The sequence below is a fragment of the Cryptomeria japonica genome, chromosome 8, assembly GCF_030272615.1.
Source record: "Cryptomeria japonica chromosome 8, Sugi_1.0, whole genome shotgun sequence".
In the NCBI taxonomy this organism is placed as follows: domain Eukaryota; kingdom Viridiplantae; phylum Streptophyta; class Pinopsida; order Cupressales; family Cupressaceae; genus Cryptomeria; species Cryptomeria japonica.
Window position 1 is genome coordinate 741,795,792 of NC_081412.1, and position 13,364 is coordinate 741,809,155.

Sequence of the window (13,364 nt, forward strand, 5' to 3'; positions counted from 1 at the left end):
GTTGGCTCTCAACAATGCCACACTTCCAAAATTGTCAGTCTCAAGACTTGTCCTATTGGGTGTGCAGTCATTGATGGCCACAAGGCCAAATCAATGTATGTAGGCTTAGAACTCCTAACTCCAGGATAGGAGGACCCTACAGAAGGTCTATGAACACTCACTTGGTATTACAATAGAAATATCCTTCCTCTAGAACTTTGTTTACAACACACACATCAATAATGGTAATAATTGTTATGATGGATGGTCTATTAGGACGGTAAATAAAATGCTTATTCTTTTTCCACCCTTTGAAACTACAACAAGGTATTTGTGGTGCAGGTGCACCAAGGCAAACAAATTCAAATTTTAAGACCTTTGAGACCAAGGAGGAGTGTCCAACATCAAACAAATTCAATAAAATCAATCATGAGATCCTAAAGCCAATAATGACTTTCGAAACTAAAAAAATGCAAAAGTTGTCAAATTGTCCTGAAAGTTGTAAAATGTTGTCAAATGTTGGATATTGGGTCAAAACACCCAAAAATGGATTTAGGAGGGTTTCAATTCATCAAATATGCCAATAAGGATGAAAATCCAATAATTGTAGGTTTTATTCAAAAAGTTGTCAAGCATTTGCAAAAAATGTAAAATTCAAATTTTCAAGTTCCAAGGGTTAGGAAGAATTAGGAGGGAAAAGCAAGTTTTTATTGTTCTAGTGTTAAATAAACTTTGTAACCAACCATATGGTGGTTGAAAAAACTTGGAGAGGCTATTTAAAGCCATAGACATGCTTTGTAAGGCAAATTGAAAGCCAAGGAGTACGAACTGCTGTAGAAACTCAATGAAAATTCAGAATTTTCGAGTAATTTCTCATATTTTCTATTCTTTGTGATGGTTTACTTTAAATTTTTTCACGCCATAACATTTTAAAGAACTTTTATCAACATTCCACACCTCTTTGGATGATTTGAGTTCATTATTCATTCTGAAATTCTGTTATAGGGCTGACTGTCATAACTTTTTGAGTATTTTCCTTTGGTAGCTTTGACAAAATTCAATCATGGGGTCATTCCATGAATGTTGAACCCTGTTTCTCATGGGATGACTATTTTATAACATTTATAATACATTATAACAACTAAAATGTGCAATTGAGGGGTTTAGTGCAGGTGATCACCATTTGAAGGAGTGAGAAGCCTAGTGAAGAGGCTCAGTAGGGTGAAGGTTGGAGAGATCTACCTACATGAGCGGTAGTTTTTATGATTTGGAAATTGGTAAAACACCTATCTAAAGGTGAATCAACAACCAATTTGATCCAGGAGTGAGTGGACATGGGAGATTGGAGAAACCCTAGATTTTAGGGCTTTTTGATGAAAATTTGGGGCTTTTGGGGTTAGAGGCCTCACAAATTGAAATTGATTGTGGATTCCTTCATCATTTGATATTTAGAAAGATTGTTTTAAGGCTAGAAGTATCCCAGAAGTAATATTTCTTGTAGTTGCTTTGTTAATCCATCGTTCTAGTTGCTTGAAAACAAAGGACAGTCTAAAAACAACAAACTTTCCAAAACAACTTACTAAATTCTCTGATTATGTTATAGAAAATCCAAAAGGGTATCCAAAAATCTATTTTATTTGTCTTGTGTCTTGGAAGTTTTTAGAGTTATCATTAAATTTTTCTCGCCATAGGGCTAATAGGGGCTCTAGAGCTAGTAGGAGGAAATTGGGGTTTGGGCATTTGGGTATTGAACAGAAAGCCAAAACTAGTTTGAAACTTTCTACAAGAAATGCAAAATTTGTCATGGCAATATGACAACTTTTTTCTTAATGGACCTCAAACTTTCACAATTAGGTCTCTATTTGTTGTTAGAATGTAATCTATGACTAAGTATTAGAGGATTTTACTAACTTGGGTATCATACTTTTATGTGTCGCTGACATGACTCCTAGTAACTATATAAGGATCTTACTAGTCCTAGATCTATGCCTTGTATTTTTGATATGGTTCCTAGTGAGAATATATGAATCTTACTAGTTCTAAATGTCATAACTTTGTGTTTTGGATGCTCCATGTGTGTCACCAATGTTACTCATATTACTCACTTTCTACTTCCCTTTTATCTCAATATTGTAGATTGACAATATCATAAGTCTTGGGAGCTACCACCTTTCCAAACTTGTAGACATCTTGACTCTTCAATATCTTGGTGAAAGAATATTTGGTTTCTCCATATTTTCCAAAGAGTAAATGAGCATAATTTCATACTCTTGCTAAGAGGGGGCTAAATATTGCATCATAAGTTGTATCTCTTTAAAATTATACACTAAGTTTGGACTCAATTTAAGTGGTTGTGCCTTATTTATGCCTAATTGTACTTAGGTTTGACAAAGTTTCCATAAATTTGGTTCATTCCCTTATTCATGATGTTCCTCATGGCTCATTTTTATAGGACTAGGGTGTTGGGAACCCTTATTCATGGAAATTGGACCTAAAATTTGAAAGATGAATGGTGGATTTGTAAATAGTAGGAATTTCCTCTCCAAATTTGGACTTAAATTTCAATTTGAAAAGGTGCAAGGACCATCCATATAAGGTCCATCTTGAAAATTAAATGATAATACCATCCATGCATATTAAATGATATAGTCAAGTAATAAAGAAGGAAAACCAATTTCTGAAGTTGTCAAATGATTTTAAAGATGCACAACAATCCACTAAATGCAATTAACTCAAAAAGAAAACAAAGTATGCTACAAGATAGTGGGTAAGATGCAAGGAATGAAGTTAAATAGACAAAGAAAAACCATGAAGGTTACCAAGTCAAAAGGAGTAGCTATGACCTCTTAGGTGTTTTTTCACTTGCATAAATTAGACTTCTTAAGGATAGAAACACATGTAGATAGTAGTATGAAGTCTTTTTGATGATTTTTGAAGTAGTTGAAGGAATGGCTTATTTTAGTTATATCTAACCCAAGACAATTTCAACTCAAAGTAAGGAATAAAACCATATGTCCTATAAGTTTGGGAAGCTAATTGAGTAGCTGGATAAGGTAGAGAATGAGTATAGGGTAGTCTTGAGACTCTTTTAACTCGATTAGAACATGTACCAAGTATCTAGGAGCTTACAAAGCCAATTCAACCATATTTCAAGTGAAAATACAACAAAAGGAGTAAAAGCTTTAAATACACCTCAAAAACCACTCTGACAGCCAAGTAGGTGGAAATAGTCTTTTGCAACATTTTTTTTCTTCATAGATGCAACCCTATATTCTATTTATTATTTGAGATGAGAAATACATTGTTGGCGGTTCAATTATTACCCAGTCCAGTATCGATCTGATCTTGATAGTTTCATAAAAGGAGTTACTATCCTAAGTGCTTGATACTGTCACAAAAACTGAGTGTTGCAGCAGTGAATCTTCCTTTGACCTTTGGGTGGTCTTGCCCAAGCAAGACATAATTACAAGTTACATGTATTTGGGCTCAGCACTAAGTTTGATTTACATAATAGATAATACACGTGTATTTTAATTTTTCATTGACAACATTAAAATACAATAGATAGGTATCTGAGCTATCTACTATTTCAACATATCTATGATATTGTGCAAACCATTTAAGAAGTGATGTGAAACAAGGATGAAAGAAAAATTGTCTTAAAATTAAATAATTATGAAATGTATATGTAACTTGTATTATCATACCCTATGATGCATATATTGAGTGGACTGCCATGATAGTAATATAAGGAAGTACAAGGAGGGAGAACGGTGATGAGGTCCTCCTCTAGGTAGCCCACCTCATGGTAGTTGACTGATGGTCCCATGAGGCCAAGGGGGTGTAAGATGAAGTCCACCGCTCTTGGACCTAGAAGGGAAGGACATTCCAGACACCCTATTGTATCTTTCCAAACTATATCATTATTGATTATTGACAAGGGGATAAGGATGGAAGTGATGAAGGGGAACAATGATAGGATACCTCACTAGGTAGCCCACCTCATGGTAGTTTTTCCAATGGTCGCATGAGGCCAAGAGGGCTCTGACTTTCACTCCGCTCTTGGGCCTAGGGTAGAGGGTCTCTTGGACACCTCATCATTCCTCTTACTCCCACTTTCTTATGATTGAGCTCCTATAGGGAGTTGGACCAGAGACTGGTTAAGTTAATTTATGCTTAATTATCTTTCTTTAGAAATTTATATTATTAGTTTTGATGGATTTCTAACCTATTGCAGGACCTCAATCATGTACGCATCTTATTCCATTTGTATTTTTACATAAAATGGTGATTTAGGGCAAGAAATAGGGTTTTTACAAAAAAAAGTAGCAACATGTTTATTCTATGAGTGTTTCGAAAGCTATTTCATATTGGGAATCATTTTGAACATTCCATGATCATTGCTTGAGGACAAGCAGTCTTGAACAGGGCAGACTACAATGTCCCCACTTTGGAATAGAATTTAATAATAAATAATAATAATAATATTAAATTAAAAAGAATAAAAATAAAATATAAAATAATATAATTAAAATTTAATTAAGTTAATGAATGGTCAAAAGACATGGAAGGAAAAATTGCTATGATCTCCTAAGTTCTTCAAAACATCGTGAAAGTGTAATAGACACTCTAGACTCTAAATGGAGATGAGAGGCTTTCTCTTTATAGGCAATTCATTGCTTAGATCCAAGGTGGCAGAAATCAATGATTGGGAATCGGTCTTATGAAATGGAAGGTCAAGATCAAATTGGTTGAGTGAGGGGAGAGATAGATAGAGGATGTTCCTACTACATTGACAAGATGGAAGGATATGTGGGATAAAGAGCCACATGGGAAGATGCTCACAAAGACCATGTGAGAAAGATGGAAGAAGGAATCTAAGTTGTAGGGAGGTTGGAGGGAATATAGGATTCATGAGACAAGTGTCTTATGAGTCTATTTTGACTAGGATGATGTGGAGAAACCAATCTCTACAATGTAGGGAAGGTGGAGAGGAAATAGGAAATGGAATGCCACATAGGTCTCCACTCCCATTTGACTAGGAGTTGTCAGCTATACCATACCCAAGGATGTACCAAACTACCAGAACCTTGAACCCTTACCAATCCCTGTCCCACAACTTAGGTATTCCACCTTGGATCCCTTTCAACCTCAAGGGTTTTCGTTCTTCGATTGAATCACACTGAATTGCTCTAGAAACAAGGTTTGATAACATGACAAATCGGATGATCATTTGCTTTTTGCAATTGCTTTTATATGTTTCCCTTCTCACATGGGTGCCCAACTCTTGAAAATCCAAAACTAGATCTTGGGGGTTACAAAAGGCCTTATTTGGCCCAATTAAATATTACACCTTATTTTAATCCATAAGCTGTCCTTTTTTTACAAAATTTCAATTGGACAAACTTAAAACATTATTACAATGTTATTTCCCTAATTTTGTTCCCATTAGCCCATAGGAAATAAAGGAATGCACTATCGGGTTTCCCTTGATTCATTTTGGAAAAAGGGAAATAACATCATCTGCCCCAAACAAGGACCAGGACTGTATTTCCCAGGTATGGCTAACTTTCAAGGAGGGCCTCATAAGTTCATTACAGAGTTACTAACATGTTGGTTTGCCACAAAGTGCACCCACAACATATAGGAAATAAATATAACTGAACATCAAGTTGTGTAGCAGCAATCCAAACACAAATAAATGACTGAGACATTCGAAGAGCTTAGATAGTAAGTGCATTCCATCCAAACATTACCATGAAGATGGTGTAGTAAAATCACACAATAGCTATACCAGATTCCGCAACAGATGGACTTTATGCTGCCAAATTCTTTAACATAAATGATATTTTTTTGATAAACAAATCTGTATAGCTAACACAATCTTACACTATATACATGGTAGCCAACTAGTTTTCTAAAATATGCTAATAATAGTTTTTTGGCAAATATTAGCCTAAGAGAATCCTCGATATGGACCCATTTTGAGTTGTGAAATTATTTAAACTACAAGTCCTCTTACAGAAGCTTTCACCCTGATTTTGTGCTCTAAATCTCATATGTTATAAATAGTTTATCTAATTTTTGTACTTATCAAGAAAAAAATATGTCAAACTTTAGGACAAAGCAATCTCATTTGTAGAGGATAAAAAAATATTTTTTAAACATTCCTTTGAAACAATCCTAATTAAAAAACTAGGGTCTTCAAACATAAACATCCTTAAAGAGTCCCATAACACACAGAGATTGAAGGTGTCTTGCCACCCAAACTAAAAAGAAAAGAGAGAGGTGACTCAATTTACTTTGGGATTTCATCCATGGATGCCCATTCTGGGTTTTTGGATATCTAGTACATTTTGTGAGTTGAGTACCAAGGGGGGTTAGAAGACCCAGTTGAAGGGGGATTTGTGTGAATAAGGGTTGAGGGTGTTGGTGGTGATTGAATGTTGGAGAGTTGGATTGTGACTTAGACATGTTTATTTGTCCTATTTGAGTGTGATTCAATGGTTGGGTGAGGGTTGGTGAGTATGGGTGTGTTTTGGGGTATTGAATCCTTTTGAGTAACTCGTGGCCTTGTGAGGGGTCTTGTGAGTAAGTGAAGGGTTGATACCTAATTGAATAGGTGAGTTGGGAGAAATATCTCCCTTGTTGGTTGAGTTTATTGGATTCTCTACATCAGCATGCCTTTTCGCTATCAATCCATTCAAATTTCCACCCATAGATTCAATCTTATCAAAGTTCAAAATAAATTTCCTTGTTGTCCTTACTATCTTGCATCAACTTTCATATCAGTAGGTAGTCTTTTTCTTAGAACTATCATCTTTCATGGTAGGATACCATCTCAATCCCTTGAGTTAAGTTAGCTTACCTTTAGAATTTATCATTTCCTAATCAAGTTGTTCAAGGGGAAAATGTCACTAATCAAGTTGAAATGTCAATTTCTCAATCTACCTAAGGTAAAAGGTTAAAATAAATTGCAAAAGATAGAACAAGGCTACGAGAAAAGGAATCATCAATATTACCTAAATCCATATTATCAACAAAATCAGAAATAACCTTGTATGTAAATAATTTATCATGCCAAAATTGCCAATTCTAACATGAAAATGAGACCAAGGAAAGCTCTAGAACAACTACTACTATTCATTCACATGTTCCTTATTAACCTCAATCACCACAAAAGATGCACAAATTGATTATAACAAAGAAGATGTTTCATAAATGTAAATATTAATTCAGGACTAAGGAAAATGAAAGAAATAAAAGAATACCAAGCAATCAAAAAAGACTACGAATACCGTTGCAAACTATGAACTTCATTTCTATTAATTCTTCAAAATATACTAACAAAGCACAAGTATTAAATCTACAGCCTATTGCTAAATGTCTTTTGAAAGAAAACACACTAATGAGTGTTACTAAACTTGGACATTAAATAATCAATTATTAGACCCTCAAAATGAATTTTGAAATTACATTTATAGGGAAACTTTTTCCTCAAAATTAGAGATTAAATTCCACCTAAAACATTATCAAACTAAGAGGTACAATCGACACACAAGATACTAGGCTATAACTGAATTAAGAACTATAAGTTGACTCATGAAAATGAAATATAAGTCAGAAGGAACTTAGAATATGGAGTCAAAGAAGCATGGAGAACAAGAAAAAGAGGATCTATCTAGGCCCCCACCCCCAAGATGACTCCTCCAAAAAAATTAAACTTAGGTGCACAAGCAACAAGATGAAGAACAAAGGCCAAGGTAGGTTGTAACTACCATGAACCCGTCCATCCAAAGTGATGAGAATCTAGATGTTCCTAAGTATGCCACAAGGAAGCCAAAGAAGGCAATGACTCTGTATGCCACCTAAAACTATGCAAAAGGAGAGATAGCTACCAATACCCTAAAATAGAGAAGATTTAGTAAAAACTGCCAATACCATAAACTAGGGTAACTCGAGACAGTAAGAAAATGGTTTGGGGGTCATATAGACTAGCTTTATACTATATGTTAATTAAAAAGTGATAAGTTGTGTGGTTGGAGATTTTCAGTCCACCCCTTCTATGTTAGGATTGTGCTGAACCGAACACAATTGTATCTCCTTAGGGCTTTCGGGTCGGGTGTGTTAGGCTGGTTGGCAAGAGAAAGAAAGGCTTGCCCGAACAACATTGAATGAAGGTTGCAAATCAATTGAATAATATTCATTCCCATTATTTTATTGTGCGTTGGTTTGATCTCCATCGATTCAGCAGCCAGAGGTAAACACCACCCTATATATTAGCTCGTACAATAGTGAACAATTAACACGCGCGTATACGGGAGGAAGGGATTGCTGCAACAAAATTGAATGCTCACTCCTCAATCACAGTTCTATGGTTTTACGAGGAGTGGATTGCTACAGGGTATTACACATTCAGGGAACCACACCTTTGACTAGAAGCCATCCGACCTGAGATTGGATAATCAATATGAATACGAGATTGACCAATTTGCATTAAAAACTAAGGCAATTAACCACCACATGTCTCATTTCCTAACATCTTTTGCATAAAAAAGGAATCTCTCATACTCCAAGAGTTTCTTCCACAATCGGTCAATATCCCACAAGAATGCAGGCATAGCTAGCATGTATAAAAGCAAGCAAAAGTTGTAGAATCTCTTGAATGGTATATTTTTTGCAACATGAAATTAAGGTGAAGAATCTACCTCCTACGCGGGATTGCAAGCAATGCACAAATGCCTTTGACATGGGTTTGATGTTGTTGGGGGTTGAAGTTGCCATGGACGCCTACGCGGGATTGCAATGCACAAATGAATTGCCCTCTTCGTTTTTTAAAGTAATGGTCGTTGTCATTGGAATTACGATGAACTCGAGCACTTTTTTGAAAAAAAGAAAATTTTCATTGCTAATGCCTTCTTCGTCGAAACCAAATGGCAAATTGCTATCAGAATTATGACGAATTCGAGTGTTTTTAAAAAAAAAAATCAAATTTGGCCACAATATACCTTCTCCGTCGGAAACCTCAGTTGGAAATCTAGTCCAAATGTATTAGTGAGAGAAGCCCCCTTCTTGAGAGTATACCAAATTGTTGAGCCTTTTCCCTCAAGCGGATATCTTGGAACCTCCTCCAAAGGGATCCTCTGCATATATTTGTAGGCCAAAATCTTAGCCCAGCCTCGATCCTGCTCGACACACCACCTCTAGTACAATTTAGCCTCCAGAGCCTCCCTAAATAAAATAGCCTGCCTTAAACCAAGCCCTCCCAACTACTTCGGGCTACACACCAAGTCCCAATTGACAAGACTCCATTTGGATGAGGATAGATTGCCTGCCCATAAGAATTGCCTTGCCAGAGAGTCCAAACCCTTCAAGAACCACTTGAAGCATACATTGATAAATCGAAAGAGCGTGAACCACTGATTGAATCAGTTGAACCCTCCCAGCAAATGATAACCATCTGTGAGTCCAGTGTTCAACCTTCGAGCGAAATTTATCCAAGATACCTTGCCATGACTCCCGAGGAGGGTTACCGGGAGAAATAGGAATACCCAAATAAGTCAAGGGCAGAGAGCCAATTTGGAATCTCAAGATAAGAGCAATCCTCCTTTGAATAGTTCCAAGAGTGTTGAAGAAAATGATAGAAGATTTATCCTCATTGATCAACTAGCCCAAGGCCGCTAGATAAACATCCAAAACTTTATGCAGATTAGTAGCTTCTCTGATCCGAGCAAGTCCCATCAGGGTTGTGTCATCAACAAATTGCAAATGAGACTACAGCTGCAAGTCATTACCCCAACTCCAACCCTAAATACTACCCAGACCCACATAATGCTTAATTAGCCTCCCTAGGCCCTCAGCGAGAAGAATGAATAAGTAAGGGGAAAGGGGGTCCCCCTGGTGAAGACCCCTAGAAGCACCAAACAACTCAGTATGATCACCATTGATTAACACTGAGAAAGAGGTGGACGTAACACAACTCATAACCCATTGGATCCATTCCCCAGCAAAGCCAAAAGCCCTAAGGATCTTCTGGAGGAAGGACCAACGAACTCTATCGTAAGCCTCAGCCATGTCTAGCTTGATAAACATAGTTTTTTCCTTGGAGGTTTCCATAGAATGAATGGTCTCTGTAGTCACACAAATCTGTCCATCTTAATTAAATAAATATTCGCTATTTATTTGATTAAAAATCCACTAAGCCATCAGTTAATTAAATTAATATTTAATTAATTTATTCCCAAACATTCTTCTATTAATTAAATAAATTATTCAATTTATTTTAATTAATTCATTAAATCAAATTCACAACCAATTAAATAAATAAAATCTATTTATTTAATTAAAACCCCCTATTCCTCTTTTAAATAAATTAAACAAAACATTTATTTAAATCATTATCCCCCCCCCACTTGCATTTTCCTACAAATGCAACTTGCACACATTTATTGAAATAAATGAATTTTTATTTTTAAAAAAATCATATTTTCCCTCACCCACCAAATCCACTTGCAAAATCTAATCCCCTTCTAGATTCTTCTAACCCCTTCTTAATTAGCCTAATCCATCCCCTAATTATTGTCACATTCCTAAGCAAAATGGAGTCACTTCTCAAAGACTTCAAAAGTCTTTGAAAAATATTTAATGCTTTGTGTGTTCAACAAATTAACCCCCAAAGTCTTCCAAGACCATTAATGGCTCTTACATAACCATTTATGGTTATTTCAAACTTGTCTCCCCAAACATTTATTGCTTTGACCATATTTATCCTTCTTGTCTTTGCACAAGAATTTGTCCACTAGATAAAAGCTTTATTATTTGAATAAAGAGTTTATTCATTCAATTAACCTTGACTTTAACTCCCAAAGTCATGTCAAGCATTTAATGCTTATACCCTCTCCTCTCAACCTATCTCACATTGACACTTGTCATCTTGGGATTGGGTTGAAAGCCCTCACATGGATTGGAAATCATTCAATCCTGACCCTTGTTGAGATTGCTCAATCTCAACCATACATTTCTCTTTTTTCCCTATAAATAGAGCCCATTTCTTCATAATCCAGATCCTGAAAACTTGTATGCATTTAACCTATAGGCATTTTAGAGAGCATTTAGCATAGCAAACTCCTATATTGTCATTTTGGTTAAAATAAATCATTTTAGTATCAATAGCTTAATATTAGCTTCTTTATTTACATTTAGAGCAATATTTCAATCTCAATCCTCCATAAGCATCCATAGTGCAAAAAGCTGCTGAGAGCTACACTATTTTGGAAGTTGGAGAGGAGAGGAACAAGAGAGAAGGAGCTAAGAGCATGCTAAGAGGCATTTGGAGATGCCTCATTATCTTTGTTTCGTTTGTTAGATATATTAGCATGATTTTAGTGTCTCTTTTGACATGCCTGTTTAAATTAGTTTTTGATTGACTAACACTAACGATTTTTTGGTTTCTTGTGTTGTTGGTCATTTGCTAACCTTGTCCATTGAGCAGAGCATCATTTGGTGAACTCGACGTGAATCCAAACACCAAAAAGATCAATTTTTTTTTTAACCAATAACATGTTTGAATGTTGAAAATGTCACACAGGTCGCGCTTTAGCGCTATTGAACTCGTTCTAGCGCAATCGATACTTGTTGTTCTAGCGCTATTGTTATTACAATAGCGCTATTGTATGAAGTTCAATGCTTTTGAAACTGTTTTGGCGCTTTTGACATTGTTTTGGCGCTATTAACCCTGTTTCAACACTTTTGCCTCTCTGTCTTTCCCTTTCTTTTAGCGCTTTTGTGTTAAATAGCGCCTCTGTTCAAACGCAGACTAGCGCTATTGTAACAGAACGTTGTACAAATCACCTTGTAACCAAAAAACCAAAAAAAATTAGGCTTGTAGAAGCCCACCAAATAGGTGGATTTTACTAACTATTTTTCTCTTTTGTGTAGATTTAAATTAGATTAAAAGGTAGATTTATTTTTTTACTAACTTGTTTTCAAAGTTGGTTTTAAAAATGAATTCACTTTTAATTTTGGTTTAAAATTAACTTCACATTTCAAATTTGGGCTTAAAAAAAAAAAGAAAAAAAAAAAAGAATCACACATTTGTTTGGGCTCTTAAAAAGAATTTCATTGGTCCAAGGTAAAAAGAACCACAAACTTATAAAAAACAACTTTATTTCTTGCAAGTTAGGAAACAAACTTCATTTTGGTGCTTAAAATCAACAAAACAAAATTTATTTTCTTGCATCAACTTAAAGAAATTTACAATCAACACTTTGTTTTGGGCAAATCTAAAAAGAACAAGCCATTTTTCCTTCAAAACTCAAAAACAATTTTACTTCAAGCAAGACGTGCTTTTTATTAAGTTGACCAGGATTTCATTTTCCTAGTTTACAAAATATTTTGCCTTTGAAGTTAAAAAGAACATCATGATTGTTGGAGCAACATCTCCAAATAGTTAGATCACATTGCGATGATGGGTTAAAAAGATCAAGTGTTTTTTTGTGCTTGGCACACTTGTGCAAAAAGTCAGTCGAGTGGTCCTACCTCTAACACACACTATCCTCTCCCTTGGCTTTCGTGGTCCTAGGTGCAAGGGAAAAGTGTTAGTAACACTCAAAATTTTATCTTTTTAAGAGAGGCCTTCCAAGAGACACATCACTCTTGGGAACGACCTTGCGCGGTAAATCCTTCGAGCCACTATAGAAATCAGGTGAGAGTGAAAGCTGTAGCCTTGGGTATAGTTGTTCCTACAGTGTAACTGGCTGAAAGGACAAATGGGCCCCACCACCAGTTACAAGGCTCTTAAGTGAGTCACTGCAGAATGAACTTATGTCCAAAAACATCGAACATGACTAAACACCTTTAAGTAGTAGCCCACCCGTTCTATTGGTTGAGGATATTTGCGATATAATTTAGTGCAAGAGCATAGATGGTTTTGCTCCCAAGATACTCACCATACATATTTCCTTGAGTAGAAACATAGCTTTTTGAAAAGTCACTTGTGGCTTGATAAAAATGGTGACTCCCCCATCATAGGGATCATCTATTTGTTATGCTCGTGCAAGACATAGCATATCACATCCTTACCTGCCACGACGGGATTCATAAGGTATGTAGTACCAAAGTCGAAGAAATATCAAGATGTGGGCTAAATTTATCACAACTGGCCATTTGACCTTAGGGATAAAAAGTGTTTGAAGTGTGTTCGTTTTAAAGACCAAGTACAAATTGAGCCAACTTCAGGCTTTGGAAATACACCTTAAAAATACATCTAAAGGAAGGGTCATATAAAAGTCCAAGGATTGGGTTGATCTAGACCCATACTCGTTTATGCCTTATAGGCAACATTCTTGTGTTTGTGTGCTTGCTTTGTTTTCTTGTCAAAGAAACAT